At 45.9% G+C, this 18,018-nt stretch overlaps 1 protein-coding gene across 1 annotated transcript in view; it reads right to left on the minus strand.

The window, feature by feature from the left end:
• Window positions 1-18,018, minus strand: part of MYLK2 (myosin light chain kinase 2) — a 92,661-nt gene that overhangs the window by 48,694 nt on the left and 25,949 nt on the right. The window lies entirely within an intron of this gene.

Consider the following 18,018-nt stretch of genomic DNA (forward strand, 5'->3'; position numbering starts at 1 on the left):
ATAGCTGTACAATGGCCTTAATGCTGCTTTAAATAACAAAAAATGTTCTTTACGAAGCCAATGGAGCGCAATAGAAATGAATTGAAGGTAAAATAAAACAGGAGGAAAGTCAGGTTATGTGACCCATCAAAGTTACATGGCCAACTTTACATTAATTACAGAGCTCTTTCACCAATCACTGAGCTCTTTCGGCCATTTTAAGCAAAGGGAACTCTGTGGGGCAATGCACGCTACACACCATGAACCGTATATTATGAATGTGCCATAAAATGAAGACGCAACCCAATGGAATATAACAGTCGATAGTGGCATATGTTCCTCAACATAAACTAGCCTCAAAGTGTTTTTTACTGAATGAACTACAGTAGTACAAGATTCCCCATATTGATTGCAAAATTATTATATCAGTATACTAGAGTCTTAATTGAAGATGTAACCATGTTATGAATAAAGGGAGCACCGCTTACAAGCTCATTACTTCAGTTTTTCATCCAGGCATTGATATAGTGCATCAGTCCACCCCACTACTATTTGTCAGTAGTCTGGTAACTTCAGGCTTGTAATTGTCAGGAAAAAAATGTAAGCTTCTCCCTATAAGCATATAATTTTTTTGGGCTTAAAAGCACTAATACAGCTCTCTCATATACTGTAATGCCGGGAAAGCGCGCTTTGTATTTCTCCAAGTAACACAGACAGATGCTGGTATCACCTTGAGCTTAGCAGAATCCTGCCTTGAATGCTTTCACTCCTTTTATTTATACTGTCAACATGAATCAACAAAGGAGGTTGGTGGCTTCAGAATTAGCCAATCAGATACTTGTATTCTTTCAAAAGAACCAATCACACACACATGTAAATATTCAAATAGAAATACAGTAGTGACGTGTGCAGACGCTCATGTTCAGGGCTATGCGGCAATTCCTTTGTGAGACACAAAGGACACACAATTTGAACATTACCGTATATACTCGAGTATAGGCCGACCCGAATATAAGCCGAGGCCCCCAATTTACCCCCAAAAAAACTGGCAAACTTATTGACTCGTGTATAAGCCGAGGGTGAGACATGCCTGTCCATCCCTGTGTGTGTGTCCGTCCATCCCTGTGTGTCCGTCCATCCCTGTGTGTCCGTCCATCCATCCCTGTGTGTGTGTGTGTCCATCCATCCATCCATCCCTGTGTGTGTGTCTCCATCCATCCATCCATCCATCCCTGTGTGTGTGTGTCTCCATCCATCCATCCATCCATCCCTGTGTGTGTGTGTCTCCATCCATCCATCCCTGTGTGTGTGTGTATCCATCCATCCCTGTGTGTGTGTGTGTCTCCATCCATCCATCCATCCGTGTGTGTGTGTCTCCATCCGTGTGTGTGTGTGTGTGTGTGTGTGTGTGTGTGTGTGTGTGTGTGTGTGTGTGTCCAGCCTACCTGCACCTACACCCGCAGCAGATCGCAAAACGCAGTGCGGAAATGAATAGGGTTTGCAGTGTTAGCTGCATGGCAATATAGTGTGAACCAGGGCTGAGGACCCATTCACTTTGGCAGGGAAAAGGGAATAGTTGAGTCGCAGATTTATTCCCGCTGGCCACCCACACAGAGAAGACCATCCAGCAGCCACTTTGCGTCATAGCCACGACAAAAATCCCATCATGTTTAGTGGGCAGTACAGGTGTGTGTGTGTGTGTGTGTGTGTGTGTGTGTGTGTGTGTGTGTGTGTGTGTGTGTGTGTGTGTGTGTGTGTGTGTGTGTGTGTGTGTGTGTGTGTGTGTGTGTGTGTGTGTGTGTGTCCAGCCTACCTGTGTCCCGAGCCTTTGTCCCGAGCCTCCGTCCCGTGTCGTGCCTTGCCTTCGTCCCGTCCCGTCCCGTCCCGTGCCTTGCCTCCGTCCCGTGCCCTCTTCGTCGGCGGCCATTGTAAAATTTAAAAGCCGCGCCTCCTCCTTCGCCTGTGATAGGCGGAACACTGAATTTCCCAGCAGCCTGTGTTCCGCCTATCACGGACGTCGTATCATCCTCGTCCGTAGTACGAGGATGAGACGATGCCCGTGATAGGCGGAACACAGGCTGCTGGGAAATTCAGTGTTCCGCCTATCACAGGCGAAGGCGGAGCCGGAGGCGCGGCTTTTGAATCATAGAATGGCCGCTGTCTGTCTGCTCGACACGCTGATCGAGCGGGCAGACAGCGATGACTCGAGTATAAGCCGAGGGGGGCACTTTCAGCCTCAAAAAAGAGGCTGAAAATCTCGGCTTATACTCGAGTATATACGGTACTTACATGGCTCTGGACATGATTGTGCGCACATTCCCACTGCTACCAATGACGCGACCCATACTCTATCATGGCTCAGTGAGCCAGGATTTTGTATGGTTATACTATGGTTCCCATGTACGTAGATCTGCTTACTTAGGAGTTTAGATGCGGTCGCCATGGAGTGGCCAGTCCCTTGGTGAGAAATAAACAAACATCCTTAACCACTTGCCGCCCGCCCTATTACAAATTGACGGTGGCAAAGTAGTTTCATAATCCTGACCGGACGTCATATGACGTCCTCAGGATTATGAGCCGCTGCGCGCCCCCGGGGGTGCGCATCGCGGCGATCGTTGGTGCGGGGTGTCAGTCTGACACCCGGCAACTACGATCTCGGTAAAGAGTCTCCGACGGAGACTCTTTACCACGTGATCAGCCGTGTCCAATCACGGCGGATCACAGTGTAAATGGGAAGAGCCGGTGATCGGCTTTTCCTCACTCGCGTCTGTCAGACGCGAGTAGAGGAGAGCCGATCGGCTGCTCCTCTGACAGGGGGGGGTCTGTGCTGATCGATTATCAGCACAGCCCCCCCGAGGATGCCCACACTGGACCACCAGACCACCAGGGAAAAGGTAATCCTCCCTAGACCACCAGGGATGCCAGTCAGCACAATGGATGCCAATCAGTGCCCATAATGGATGCCAATCAGTGCCCACAATGGGCATCACTGATTGGAATGCATTATTGTTTGGCACTGATTGGCATCCATTAGTACAGTATAACACCAATGCCGCCTATGAGTGCCCACCTGTGCCGCCTATGAGTGCCCACCTGTGCTGCCTATCAGTGCCCACCCATGCCCATCTGTGCCACCTATCCATGCCCATCTGTGCCGCCTATCCATGCCCATCTGTGCCGCCTATCCATGCCCATCTCTGCCGCCCATCCATGCCAATCCGTGCCAGCTATCAGTGCCAATTTGTGCCACCTATCAGTGTCCATCCGTGTCGCCCATCCGAGGCGCCCATCCGTGTCGCCTATCAGTGCCGCCTATCAGTGTCCATCAATGCCACCTCATCAGTGCCACTTCATTGGTGCCCATCAGTGCCGCCTTATCAGTGCCCATCGGTGTAGCCCCATCAGTGAAGGAGAAAACGTACTTATTTACAAAGTTTTGAAACTGAAACAAAAAAAAACATTTTTTTTTTCAAAATTTTCGGTATTTTTTTATTTGTAGCGCAAAAAATAAAAACCGTAGAGGTGATCAAATACCACCAAAAGAAAGCTCTATTTGTGGGAAAAAAATGATAGAATTTCATTTGGGTACAGTGTAGCATGACCGCGCAATTGTCATTCAAAGTGCGACAGCGCTGAAAGCTCAAAATTGGTCTGGGCAGGAAGGTGTTTAAGTGCCCTGTATTGAAGTGGTTAAAAGAGCAAACAGAGCTGCCGTGTCCACGGGAAGGTTTCCGCAGTCAGCCAATGGTCTTCCACCAACGTCTGTATGTGCGAATACCCTCACATTTGCGTATTACAGCAAAACTAACACTAGGGGACACCTGACAACATACATTCATTTCCACAACATAATGCAGAAGAATAATTCTTTAACCACTTGAGATCCGCGCTATAGCCAAATGACGGCTACAGCGCGGATCTCCTTTTCCCGGGACTACGTCTATTGACATAGTCCCGTGTACGAGCGGCCTGCGCGCCCCCTGAGGGGCGCGCGCGGCGCGCTCTGTGATCGGCGGGTCCATGAGACTCGCCTGATCACCGATCCGTGCAAGGGGTCGATCCCGACCCCTTATCACGTGATCAGCTGTCAGCCAATGACAGCTGATCAGGTGATGTAACGGAGCCGGTAATCGGCTAGTATTCCTCCTTGCGCTGACAGCGCGAGGAGAAAAAAAAAAAGCCGATCACCGGCGGCCGTGATCGGGACATCAGTCCCGTTCACGGCCAGCAATGCAAGCGCCCACCTGCCCCCTGCCAGTGCCCACCTGCCCCCTGCAGTGCCACCCTAATAAAAAGTAAGTGCCCCCCGTCAGTGCCACCCAGCAGTGCCCATAGTGCCACCCAGCAGTGCCCCCAGTGTCACCCAGCAGTGCCACCCACAGTGCCCACAATCTGCCTCAAAGGTGCTGCACCCCAGTGCCGCCCATCAGTGCCGCCCATCAGTGCCCAGCAGTGCCACCTATCAGAGCCACCTATCAGTGCCCATCAGTCCCATCTATCAGTGGTACCTATCAGTGCCCATCCGTGCCACCCATCCGTGCCACCTTATCTGTGCCCATCTTTGCCCATCAGTGCCGCCTTATCTGTGCCCATTGGTGCCGCCTTATCTGTGCCTATTAGTGCCGCCTTAACTATGCCTATCAGTGCCCACCAGTGCAGCCTACCAGTGCCCACCAATGCAGCCTATCAGTGCCCACCAATGCAGCCCATCAGTGCCCACCAATGCAGCCTATCAGTGCCGCCTAATCAGCGCACTTCAATGAAGGAGAAAAATGACCCGTTTGCAAAATTTTATAACAAACTATTAAAACATGATTTATTTATTTATTTTTTTTGCATCTTTTTTTGTTTGTTTAGCAAAAAATAAAACTCCGAGCTGTAACTAAATACCACCAAAAGAAAGCTCTATTTGTGGGGAAAAAATGATAAAAATTTCATTTGGGTACAGTGTTGTATGCCCGCACAATTGTCATTCAAAGTGCATCAGCGCTGAAAGCTGAAAATTGGTCTGGGACTGAGGGGGGTTTAAGTGCCCAGTAAGCAAGTGGTTAAACTCCATTACAGGCTCCTTGCAGAAATGTAAAACTAATTGGCAATCCATAAGACAGAGAGACATTAAATGCAATGCACAGTTTTGAGAAAGGAGACCCTCCCCAACCAACATATTAGGAGCTCTCTAAAAATGTTGTATTTTTTACTCCAAAATGGAAATTTTTTTTAGGCTTTTTTAAGTTTTGCTATTCAAGAATAAAAAACAAAGTACAATAAAGTACAAAATAGAACCACATAACTAGTGGCACATAACAGTACAGTACACAACTGGCCAAGAAGGCAGCATAAAAGGTGGTGTGTGGAGAGGTTAATACAGGAGCATACATACACAGATGGAGCATCCCGGAGAGACAAGACCACAATAAAGGTGTCCATCCAGGATAACGTAACATACCAGCAAGAATAACATCGGATAGCAAGAATCTCATAAGGAAGAATGGCTGAAATTCCACATATAAGATGGAAATCATATACAGGTATCAAATGATTGGCAACAAACGGTCCCATATCTTATTGTATTTAATGGGACATCTTCTGTTTACATACACTGATCAGCCATAACATTATGACCACTGGCAGGCAAAGGAAATATCTTGTTACAATGGCATCTGAAAGTTGGTGGGATATATTAGGCACCAAGTAAACATGTTGTCCATGAAGCTGCTGTGGTGAAAGCAGAAAAAAAATGGCCATCGCAGTTTGTTGTGTATGGGTCTGTGAAGCCCATGGTGACCCATGTCCACAGCCAAAAGCTTCTACAATGGTCACATGAACATCAGAACTGGACCACCAAAGCAATGGAAGAAAGTGGCCTGGTCTGATGAATCACGCTTTCTTTTAGATCATGTGGATGGGTGGGTGCATGTGCGTCACTTACCTGGGGAAGAGGACAGGGTGCGGTATAAGAAGGAAAGTCGGCAGATGCAGTGTGATGCTTTGGGCAATGTTCTGCTGGGAAACCATGGGTCCTGCCATTTATGTTGATGTTACTTTTGGTGTCCATGCCTCAATGGGTCAGGGCTGTTTTAGCAAAATGGAGCCATACTCAATATTAGGTGGGTGATCATAATTTTATGGCTGATCGGCGTATATCAACTTCTTAAAAGATCAAGCACCCATCCAAGCTGGAAGCATTGGAGGGAGGGTTTCATCTAACTATGAACTATAACTTCTACGGTCAAAGAGTGGGTGGTTGCGAATGGAAAAGCGTATTTACCAGCATAGGGTGTGTTCATGCAAATATGAGAAACTTTGGGATCCATGCTTGGATGTGCCTGGGCTTGTCCCAGCGGATCTGACCATGGATAGGCTTCTGGGACTTAATGCGGGCTGATTGTATAATTTGAACTCCGTATGGGCGTGGTGTTAACAAGGTTCGGTATTTTCGCTATGGCAGTTGTCTTATGCTCATGTTGACTGCTTTTTGATGTATACATTTTTTAGGCCCTGTTGGCACAATTCAGGCTTATTTTTGGATAATGTACAATTTATGTGGCTGGCTATGTTCTTTTTAGCTGTATGTAACCAATAAAGTTTTTGTTTTTTTCTTGGATAAAAAACCACTATGAACTATAAGCTTTCTAACTCCAAATAAGGTCTTGTGCATAAATGTGGTCATAAACTTATCAATGTCAAGATCAGAGTAAAATCCTAGCATACGTTGTTTAAGGTTGAGAGATAGCGGTGATCCCATTTTGTCATGTAGGAATTGCACAACCTGAAACCAAAACCCCTGAATCTTAGGGCAGGCCCATAAAAGGTAGCTAAATGTACTGGATGCAATTAAACCCTTTGGATATAGTGGACTATGCAAAGGGCAGAATTTCGCCATTCCTATTGAAGGCATATACACCCTACGCAGAATATAAAGTTGTGTGAGGTGGTTGGATAACTTAGGGCAGGGGGTAGGCAACCTGGGGCCCTCCAGCTGTTGTGGAACTACATTTCCCATGAGGCATTGCAAGACTGGCAGTTACAATTACTCCCAGAGGCATGATGGGACTTGTAGTTCTGCAACAGCTGCAGGGCCCCAGGTTGCCTACTCCTGACTTAGGGGATACCAAATTACAGTTATCTAGCACTTTGCTTTGTTCCCCATCATCTAGACCATCTGCATCGGGGTCCCAATAGGGCTTGGGGGAGCAGGCAATTTTGGAGTCCAGTAGAGTAAATAGTATATTGTAGAATAGGGAAGTACATTTTTGCGAATTCCCTCTGTGACAGACCCAATCGGGACAGAGGCTTTTAGAGAGGACTGTAGGGTAGCCTCTTGCCTACTAACTATGGGCCCTGGCATTGGAGGGAACACTACGCTTTGGGAGGTGTGTGCCTGGGGGAACCTTGGAGTGGTCTTGCTTCGGATGTGGGTCCATGTCTCCCCAAAACACACAGATTTGGGTCCTTTGTGCCCAAACCAGCAATGACTGCTTTAGACTGTGAGACTCAGAGAAGATGGTAATATGATCAGCTCAAAGCAACCTGATACTGAGGTCTCCTGCTATAATCTATTAAGGTGTTAAAGCGGAGTTCCATGGTCCAGCGATGCAGGCACACGAAACCTCGCTCCTCTCTCCCTCCTCTCCGTGGTGCCGGCATTCTAACTGTGGGCACCCAGCTGTGGCTTCACAGCCAGGTGCACACTGTGCATGCGTGAGCCGCACTGCACGCTGTGAATGCCCGGGCAATCTTCTGGGACCTGTGATGTTGTTCAGAAGATTGCAGGGAGGGAGGGGGGAGAGGTGATCTTTCTTCCAGCACTGCGGTGCCAGGGGAGGAAGTGGGAGCTGGGTGCCTGTAAAAACCGAGTACCCGCTTCCCCCCCCCCCCACCCAAAAAAATAAATGACATACCAAATGTGGCATGTCAAGGGGTCACCAGCACTTAAAGCAGAAGTTCCATTTTTGGGTGAAACTCTGCTTTAAGTGTTTATTGTTAAGTATGTCTCTTTCATTGTGTGCCTCCTAGGTGTGCATTCCCATTGTTAACTGAGGCCCCTATTGTTTCTGTCTGTCTAATCATCTCTTGGAGATGTGGTTAATATTTTTGACCATTTATTTATTTTTTCACAAAAATGTTTTATTAGGTTTTACACAGAACAGCTTATACAGCAAAAACAGAAAACAAAAAACATTGCCTGCGGAATTCCAGGGCATCTGTATGAATCATAATGAGAATGTGGTTATTAAGCCCACTGGAGATCCCGCTTAACAGTTCGGAACCAGTAAGATGTAGCGGCATAATCAATTGGGATAGGTGAGGGAGGGGGTTTACATTGTTATATGTGGAAGGAAGGAAGGTAGGAAAGTAGTTGTTATCGAACCATTGTGAGATGTTTATGCTTATGATAATGTGTAATGTACTTTGAATCCAGGGTTATGGGCTTGGTGGGCACTGAGTCCCTAGATGGCTAGTTGTTTAATTAGCTTAATGTTTATGTTGGTCATTCCTTAGCTATGTTAATTATATTCCTGTTTACAGTTTGCATTGTTAGGGTAAAATAATGAGGTTCTACCTGATCTCCTGTGCTAGATATTCTGTGTGAATTTTCAATAAAGTGAGTTCCAGTTTGCATCTAAGCTAGTGTTGTTTAGTCTCAGCTATATAATATCTGGTTCCTGGGTCCAGACTGCAGGAAGCTATATCTTGACAGAGGCACCCAAGCTGGGTGCTAGATGGTTCCGTCTCAGTGACCTTCAGTATAGGTATGGGAGTAGTAGATTGGATATACATATCCGGAAACTGGGCTTGCAGGGCATGGAGTAACTGGAGGTAACAGAATAGCATCAAGTTTTGAAGTGCAAATTCATCCTTTATGCTTACAACAATTTAATCCCTCCACTATCGATTACATGTGAAATATAATATATACCTCTGAAAGCCCAAGGCACAGAATCAGGCACCGTCAGTGGCTCTGGTAGATATTTGTTGTACCATAGAGGAGAAAAACTATGAATTGTTAGATTTTTCCTCATAGCTAGGTCCCAAATCAGTTGATAATGATAGCGGAAGCTAACACGTGCATCAACTACATAGGATCCCGAATTTCTCAAAGTATGACACAGAACAGGTGGGGGGAAAGCATTTGTAGACGGTCAACTAAAACAGAAACAAGTAGTGGAGCCAATTAGATTTATCAATATGGTACAAGTGGGAAAATTGTGGAGCCAAATAATAAATGCTAAAATCTGGAAGTGCAGCACCTCCCACAGTGGTCACGTTTTTTAGGCTATGCCATGACAGCTTATGCCTACTAGCTCTCTAGACCTTAGCTGCAGTGGATTACACAGAACTGATTGATTTTCTACCTGTACAACAGCTGAGTATTAGCAAATGTATTGATTAGTTTCACTAGAAAACCCCCATAACGCTAAAATCATATGAACGTTAACCAGTTATGTCAAAATTATTTTTAAAAATATTTTTAAATCTGTAGCTTTCATTAAAATAATACCTGGTGATCCTGCCATGAAGATGCTTGCGCAGATATTTCCTTTTATAGGGAGACAAGGCTCTGTACCTATCACCCTGTAAGATGGGCTTCTACAGTACATGGAGATTATAGGTGGCCGTTTCAATACACATTATTTAATCATAGTCCACTTATAAGGAAAACCAACCTAAGAAGTGGCATGCAGCAATTTTCTGGAGTTCATGCCTGCAAAGAGGTACAACACAGGGTGAAAACTCTTTTTTAGTTTTACTGGGATTACTGGAAAGGAAGTCAGGTGTGTGCTGAAAAATATTTCTTCCTACTGTGCCCCTATGTATAAAAAATATATCTTCTGTCCTGATAATCTCTTGAAGCCATTACACATTTATCCGTGAACAGTAATAAAAATTCTCTCAGTTAAAGTAAACCTATATTTAGAAGCTTTCAAGCTGAGCTAAACATTCACTGAGAAGTGATTGTACATTTTGTGTTTTCCTTTGCACCCTGGGAGCTCCTGAACTCTGGGCTCTCCGTTTGCTTTTGGCATCCCCCAGTTACAAAGTTGGAGCTCTGCCGCAACTCATCCTTAAGTGCAAAGCTCTGAGTCTCTCTGACCAAAAGAGCAGACGTACATGCCATGGAAAAGGTACCGAGATGGAAATGAGTATCTGCATACAGCATCTCGGCGGTGCTCAGGAAGATAACGGTATGCGAGAGCTAGAAGATTTGGTTACAATACAACTGGGACCTGGAGGTTGTAATTTTGGTACCAACTAATTTATTGCACTTAAATAAGCCTTAGAGCTGAGGAAGCAGATATAAAAGACACATATTGATTCAGCTCTGTAATCGTTACTACATCCTTATATGTATTTTTTTAAATGCAGAGCAAGGAGCATGCTGATAGGAGGAGAGTGCATAGTGACAGAGTGAAGAGCTCATCAGGCTGCTGCTTCACCTTTAGGCCCCTTTCACATGGGTGCCTCCATCTGACGGACGCCGCTTGCTCTGCGGGGATTGCTCTGCCAATCCCTGCTGAGCAGGCGGATGACAGGTCCCTCTCCGACACAGTCCCGCTGTCCTCTATGGGTTGATTGAGTGAAAACGGACCGCCTGTCCATTTTCATCCGATCATATCCAATCTGATCCGCCAGACAAGATGGGAGAACTAGAGATACTGTTGTACTATTGTTCACAGGTCAGATGGTTAGACGCGACAACTAGAAACAAATCGTTACTAGACCTACTGATTACCAACAATACGGACCTGATCACAGATATGGAAATACGGGCCAATTTAGGAAACAGCAATCATAGGTCAATTAGCTTCAGTATAAATCACAAAAATAGGAAACATAAGGGGAATACAAAGACACTGAATTTCAAGAGCCAACTTCCCTAAACTACGATCCTTGCTAGAAGATATTAATTGGGATAAAATCTTAGGAACAAAGAACACGGAGGAGAGATGGGTTTGCTTTAAGAGCATATTAAATAAGGGCATTAGCCACTGCATCCCATTGGGATTTTTTTTTTTTTTAAAGTGAAAAAAAGTCCTGGGTGGCTTAACTCCAATGTAAAACTGCATATAAAAGCAAAGGAGAAGGCCTTCAAAGAATACAAGACTGAGGGATCATCATCAGAATTCAAACTTTACAAAGAATGCAACAAGAAATGTAAGGGTGCTAGGGTGGCTAAGATAGAACACGAAAGACACATAGCGAAGGAAAGCAAAAGAAAATCCCAAGAAATTCTTTAAGTATATAAACAGTAAAATAGGGAGGACAGACCATATTGGCCCCATAAAGAATGAGGAAGGACATCTGGTTACAAAGGATGGTGAGATGGCGAAGGTATTGAATTTATTCTTCTCCTCAGTCTTTACGAGGGAATCGGGGGGCTTCAGTAACCAAAACTGCAGTGTTAATCCTCATGACACATCACAGGAGGTGGCTAACAGAGGACAGAATTAGAAATAGACTTGGAAAACATAACATTAATAAAGTCACCGGGACCAGATGGCTTGCTCCCGAGGGTCCTTAGGGAATTCAGTCAAGTAATTGCCAGACCATTGTTCCTAATTTTTACTGACAGTCTACTGACTGGAATGGTACCAGCGGATTGGAGAAAAGCCAATGTAGCACCAATATTTAAAAAAGGGCCAAAATACATCCCTGGGAATTACAGACCAGTTAGCCTAACATCAATAGTATGCAAGCTCTTGGAGGGGATGATAATGGACTATATACAAGATTTTAGTAATGAAAACGTTATCATTAGCAGTAATCAGCATGGATTCATGAAGAATCGTTCTTGCCAAACCAACCAATCTATGAACCTTCCATGAGGAGGTGAGTTGCCATCTAGATAAAGGAATCCCTGTAGAGGTGATGTATCTGGATTTTGCAAAAGCATTTGACACAGTTCTCCATAAACGTTTCCTGTACAAAGTAAGGTCCGTTGGCATGGACAATAGGGTGAGTACATGGACTGAAAACTGGCTACAAGGGCAAGTTCAGAGGGTAGTGATAAATGGGTACTCAGAATGGTCAGGGGTGGGTAGTGGGGTCCCTCAGGGTTCTGTCCCAGGACCAATCTTATTTAATTTGTTCATAAATGATCTGAAGGATGGGGTAAACAGGAAACCTTGCAAGTAGATCTGAACAAATGAATGGGGTGGGCAACTACATGGCAAATGAGGTTTGGGGGGGGGGGGCCTCTGGGGGAACACTACTTACTCCAGAAGATTGAGCCTGTAGTAGTAACAGAACATTTACTTTGACTTCCTACAGCTGTTCTGTTAGGAAGGCTGTGTAATGCCGTGTACACACGATCGGACTTTCCAGCAGAAAAAGTCAAACGGAATCTTTTCATTGGAAATTCCAATAGCGTGTGGACCTCATCTGACTTTTTTTTTTTTTAAATTCTGACGGACGTAGAAATAGAACATGTTTTAAATATTTCTGACGGAATCAATTCCTATCGGGAAAACTGCTCATCTGTACGCTGTTCCGACGGGCCAAATCAACGCATGCTCTGAAGCAAGTACGAGACGACGGCTATTGGCTACTGGCTATTGAACTTCCTTTTTCTAATCCCGTTGTACATGTTGTATGTCCCCGCGTGCTAGGCGGTCGGACTTTGGTGTGATCGTGTGTAGGCAAGACAGTTTCAGCGGAACTCTTTCGGAAAAACCGTCAAGAGTTTATCCCGACGGAAAAAACGGTTGTGTGTATGCGGCATTAGAGATGCAATGGTGTTTTTAACACACACAGAGTACTGAACCTAAACATATCCACTCAGGCATAGGGGACAGAGACATAGCAAGACGTGAACCCACATATACAGGCCATATTCCTGCCCATTAGTGCTGCAAGGAAAGCATCACAAGAAGGAGCTGTCTGCATCTGCACCAAAATGGCCGTTACACCACCAGCTATACAAGATCATACTGCTGTATAAATCCTACACCGTAGGAACGATTATAGTGACCACACAACCCCAATTAAAGTGATGCAATCGATACATATTCAACTACAATGTCAAAGTGAATGTAAACCCAATTTGTGAAATTTGAGCTGGGCACATATATCTGCAGTGTTTTATCATCGCTCTTTAAAGCACTAAGTCCCGTAGCTGTCTCCAGCTCCTTTCTTCTGTTATCATCCTCATAACTTCTGACAAGTTCTTTGTCAACTGAGATAAAAGCAGCTGGGAGTATTGTGTTGGGGTGGATGCTATAAATAAATTAGCAGAGTGCCGAACTATTCAACGAATAGCTCTGAAAGTCTCTACCTATGAGGAGAGGGGGTGTATGTCTTACCTCCAATCAGCTGTCTTGGCTGCATGCCCAGACTACACTTCCAGTGCTGAACAGGAAGAGAAAATCTTTCTAAAGAATATATAAAGCTGAAGACAGCAGATATGCAAGTAAAGCCCATGCAGGGAGATCTGCCCCATCCCCATGCACCATCCGAGGCCATTCACCCCACTGGGCACATGCCCACATCCACTCCAAATCCTTCCTGGAGGAAGAACACCAAAAATACAATATAAGATGAGGGAACCTCCTAAGTTATTCAAATTATTGACTTGCAAAGTAGATTTTTCTACTTCTCTGTCCTTCCACTGGTAGATGGCTGGAACCCTGTTCGATCCAGGCATGGAGAGAGCATATGGTACTGCATGCTGAACGTAAGGGATTCGATCCTCTGCTGAATGAAGGCTCAACAGCAAAAAAAAAAAAAAAAAATTAGCCTTCGCTGTACATATGCAATAGACAAAATACCTTGGTAAGGTCTCAGCGACCAGAGATTTTCTCTCTAAGCCATTTACACACCTGTCTATGAACAATAATGCATTAAGACAACCTATTGGAGATTGTACGACACAAGGTCAGGTAAAAGCCTCCCAATTCATACAGCCACATATACAAATGAGGGCTAAACGTCAAGCAGGTCATTAGAAACATTAGTGCGACACGCCAGGACACAAAGCCACGGCCCATTGAGTTCAATGGCACCCGTTCCAATTTATGCGACTCAAAGTTGCAACGACCTAGAAAAGGTCCCAGCACTACCTCGATGCGACCTCTGATGCAACCCCCGATCCAGAGGCTGTAAAGTTGGATCAAAGCTGCACTCCAAAGTCGCAACGGCGGAAACGTAACCTCAGTCCATACATTAGATCACATATGAGGCCTGAACCATAATGGTACCAAAAGAATATAACCCAATTAACACAAACATAAGCTCCAATGTTGTGTATTTAAATACATCGGTTTATAACATAGTTGGAGAAATGTGAGGTCAGAGACATAGTGTATTCGTCTCAACACACACACACACACACACACACACACACACACACACACACACACACACACACACACACACACACACACACACATGTCATAGATATAGCCTAATCTCTGGCTAGCAATCTATTATACATCTATTCAGTGGATGAACCCAGGGAGCTCCAGGTGATAGAAGTCTAGGCACACAAAGTGGAGTGCATAGCAGATACTGTCACACCATAATAGGTACAGCTTCAGCTCCTAGACATAACCAGATATTTTATTTGGAACCAAAGTAAAAAGTGAGTCTCCTTAAACTACATATTTAAACAATGTATGTTAACAGAGATTGCTGTACACTTAACTTGCTTTACATAGCCCACACTAAGGTGGGAGACATACATGTCCAAATTCAGGATAAGCTACGGCGTGTTCTCATACTCCACGTGCAGAGCCCATCAGGAAGTCGGAGCGGTGCAGCACTGCGCTAATCACAGGCAGTGAGACATTGCCCCGGTGCGCAGCTGCAGAGATCGGGAAATGTCTCACTGCCTGTGAGTAGCGCAGCTCTGCGCTGATGTCCTGGTGGGCTCTGTGCGTGGATTGTGTGTAGTGTGCGAGTGTGCGAACACGCCTGAGCTCATCCCTAGTCCAAATCTAGTGATAAATGAAAGCTTCTGACACCTTTTGGATAAGCCCTGAAGTGCGCAACAGGAGCAATCAGAAGGCCAACACCTGCAGGTATTAACGAGCAATCATTAACCACTTCAGCCCCGAAAGATTTGGCTTCTCAATGACCAGGCCATTTTTTGCAATATGCCACTGCGTCGCTTTAAAGAGGAAGTAAACCCTGATGAGTTTACTTCCTCTTTCATTCCCTGCAAAGGTAAAGCATAATGGACCACTATGCATCGCATAGTAGTCCATTATGTGTCACTTACCTGACACAGGAGCCAGCGATGTCACCGCTGTCCTCTGTAGTCCGGCGCATCCATCTTCTTGGTGGGGTCTCGCAACTCCGCCGCTGTCATTTAGCGAAGCCGCGATGACGTCACTATTTTCTAGCGCTGTAACGCCTGCAAAGCGCCCCAGTGTGAAAGGGGCCTAACATCCACAGAGTTCCCTTTTACATCTGAATACACAGAGTTCCCCTTTTACATCTGAATTCACAGAGTTCCCTTTCACTGTAAGGGGGGACTCTGCAGACTCTGATGTAAGGGAGAACTCTGGGGCCTCTAACATAAGCAATTCTCTGTGAACCCTGATTTATGGGGGATCACTCAGAACTCTGATGTATGGAGAGGACTCTGATGTAAGGGGGAACACTGTGGCCTCTGGTGTAAAGGGAAACTCTGATGTAAGGGGTTCTCTGAGAACCCAGATTTACCTTAGTGTACTTAATCAGAGGCAGGAAAGAGAAGGGGGAGACTTCAGTCACAGACAGGGATGGATGGTGAGCTCACTCACCCCTTGGCAGTCAGTACCTCTCATCCAGATGTATCTGAGGCTGCTGGACACCAACTTTCCTTTTCTGAGGCACAGTGGCGGAGATTAGAGTGTGGGCAGACACAGAGGGGTAGGGTTGGGGGGAAGAGGTGCAGATTTAGTCCTCTCTCCTCTTCCGTCTGTGTGTGTGTTTGGGGGGGGGGGTTGTTAGTGCTGGCTTCCTGCTGGGAAGAAGGTCTCAATAACGTGACCGGGTTTCACATGATTCCAAACCCGAACTGTCTGGGTGAATCCTGGACAGGTGGCAACCCTAATGCCCCTCCGCCCATATGGAGGTAGTCAGGAACTCTGGATGCCTCTGCTCCAGCCATGCAGTATTCCCTTCAAAAGATTTGGGGAAACCAGCAGCCGTGATCCATCCATATTAATCAGCAGCAAACATGAGGATTTCAGCCAGCAGCAGAGGATATGGTGTTTGTCCAAATGTGAGTAAGGAAGGGCTCCGCTTGAGCGTCAGCGCCACGAGGATAGCTGCTTCTCCTCCTCTGTGAAAATCAAGAAAAAAGGTTTGTCATTTCTTTTTCCAATGCTCTTTAGGAATCCCTTTAATCTGGACTCTATTTCAAAGAGCGTTGCAGCACTGGAGCTGGCGTCCAGGCAGTAGATAGGTAACTTGTACTAACAGGCTATGCAGTCTGTCCCTTAGGTGGTTCCCCTTTTTGCTCCCATACTCTGTCCTAGAGGGAGAGGACACAAAGCGAATTGAAAATTTTACAAAGAGAGACAAGGTGCAGAAGATCACCCTGTGACCAGCACCCATCCACCTAGGGAGACCCAAATGAAGCCCCACCACTAGTAGGGAAAAAAGGGGATACACGCACAGCAAGACCAGCCCTGTTAGTCTGTGGGTAGTACAGAGAATCATCTCAAAACCCCTGGTGCCCCCTTCACCAGGGAGCAAAAAAAGAGGAACCCCCATTTGCCTCTTTCTTACCTTAGGGTCAAAGTCTGCAGATGTCCCAGACCGGCTTCCCTGCTGACTTATCAGCGCAGGACAAAATGGCTTCCACCTTCTTCTCTGTAGCCCTAAAAAAGGTCGAGCAGTGAGAATCCCGGTCTGGTGCTGTGGATCGGACGCCTCCCCTGGAACCGTGCATGGAGCATGTAGCCCCGACCACCAGGTTGGTGTTGCTACCAAAAACATGGCTGCCAAGCCACTTCCTCTGCTCTGCTTTCAAGGTAGGAGCACAGACCACTAAGCTATTGAGCTGAGCACCAAACTTCAGGACACCATAAGTCTGCACTGCCAGTGTACCTGAATCTACAGGCATGCTGCCGACCAGACTCCTGTGGAGAGAGGGGGTCCCCTGCAGTAAAAATTCAAGACTCCCTTTCCAGGGCAGCCCGAGAAAGCTTGAGCTACCTGCCTCTCCAGGTTCCCTGCCCCTGTTCTGGGATGCTGTAGCCGGGAGGCCCCTGCCACCTAGCATGAAGGCCAGAGAAAAATAACAAATTTCTTCAGAGTTCCTGTCTGGCCAGAGGAAACACAAATACTGAGGGTCTATTGCCTGTGGGCTGTCTTTTATAATGTGGATCATGTGTTTCCTGTGCTAGGTGGGAGGAGCCTATCTCTCTGTAAGCCGTCCTGGAAATGACTTGGGAAAAGGACCCGGGGGTCCTAGTAGATGATAGGCTCAGCAATGCCAAGCTGCTGCTAACAAAGCAGACAGCATATTGGCATTAAAAAGGAGATCAATTCCAGAGATAAAACGAGAATTCTCCCGCTCTACAAGACCCTGGTCCGGCCGCACATGTAGTATGCTGTCCAGTTCTGGGCACCAGTCCTCAGGAAGGATGTACTGGAAATGGAGCGAGTACAGAGAAGGGCAACAAAACTAATAAAGGGTCTGGAGGATATTAATTATGAGGAAATGTTGCGAGCACTGAACTTATTCTCTCTGGAGAAGAGACGCTTGAAAGGGGATATGATTTCAGTTTACAAATACCATACTGGTGACCCCACAATATGGATACAACTTCTCAGTGGAAGGGGGTTTAACAAGACTCATGGCCACTCATTAAAATAATAAGAAAAGAGGTTTAACCTTAAACTACGTAGAGGGTTCTTTACTGTAAGAGCGGCAAGGATGTGTAATTCCCTTCCACAGGCGGTGGTCTCAGCGAGGGGCATCAATAGTTTCAAAAAACGATTAGATAAGCACCTGAACGACCGCAACATATAGGGATATACAATGTAATACTGACATATAATCACACACATGGGTTGGACTTTATGGACTTGTGTATTTTTTCA

Source organism: Lithobates pipiens, unplaced genomic scaffold (assembly GCF_037356315.1).
Source record: "Lithobates pipiens isolate NorthernLeopardFrog02 unplaced genomic scaffold, aLitPip1_a1.2 Scaffold_28, whole genome shotgun sequence".
NCBI lineage: Eukaryota > Metazoa > Chordata > Amphibia > Anura > Ranidae > Lithobates > Lithobates pipiens.